The sequence below is a fragment of the Camelina sativa genome, chromosome 1 (assembly GCF_000633955.1).
Source record: "Camelina sativa cultivar DH55 chromosome 1, Cs, whole genome shotgun sequence".
Taxonomy (NCBI): Eukaryota; Viridiplantae; Streptophyta; class Magnoliopsida; order Brassicales; family Brassicaceae; genus Camelina; species Camelina sativa.
This window is the reverse complement of record NC_025685.1, coordinates 5,862,539-5,863,634: the sequence shown is the minus strand read 5'-3', so window position 1 is coordinate 5,863,634 and position 1,096 is coordinate 5,862,539.

Sequence of the window (1,096 nt, the reverse complement as noted above, 5' to 3'; positions counted from 1 at the left end):
GGGGGGGGGGGGGGATACTATGGTCGGATTCGTTTTTTTCCCCCACCATTAAGTCCTTTCGACTAACATAACATTTTCTGCTGAGTAAATGATTGCAACGCTCCATGTGAGTCGATGAGAGACCTTATAAGAACTGCATTTGGTGGTCCATGAATCTCCTCCATAGTGTGTTATATCATCTGTCGACACCACCTACGTGAGGATCCCTACAGGTTTTACCTGTTCTTTTTTCGTAAGGTTAAAGTTGGGGAGACTTTATCCCCATTTTGAAATGACAATGTGTTTTTTACCTGAGAGAGTCCCACCTTCATGAAATATGGCCTTGTGAATTAACTATCTACCTTTTTGCTTTTGTTTTCTTGTCCTGTGGTAGCTGCAAAGCTAGTTTGGGACCGAGCAAGAGCGAGAGCTTATTTGCATGGATGTTACAGGCTAAAACTAACGCAAACCCCAAGGAGAAAAGAAAGCAAATTTAAGACCCTGATACAAATTATTCTTGACAAAATTACTCACTAATGAATATTTTGTATAGCTGCTTTGACTGATTTGAGTTTGATTTTGATACAATACACTTGTTTATGTTGGGCACAGTCAACGGTCATTAATTTAGATTTTCTTCAATTTTAGCATATCCTAATTAACAGCTAGCATATGTATTGTTATCTTAATTTCTTAAATCTATGCATTCTCCAAAGATTTAACAGGAAAAAAAACAAAAAAAACGGATAGAATAAATTTCATCGAAGAGACAAAATCTTAGTGGTCTTGCATCAGTTTCGTAAAGAGGACAAAGGATCATGTTCTCGGCTATCCAAAATCCTAGAGCGAGATTGTGAAATCAATTGGGACAAAATTATTCTTCGGTTTTTAACTTCAAGTGGTTCTTCACATGGAGATATGGTCCAAATGAAAACAACCCCACAACTCCTCCAAAATTATATAATAACATGCATTTTTGTGTGCATATTATTTGTCTCTCATTCGTATTTTTTTGTTAAAGCTCTCATTGGTTTCGATTTATTTTATTATTATTTTATTTCTGTCAATTGTCAATCTTTGAGACTTTTTTCGGCAAGCAAAATATACAAATCTACAA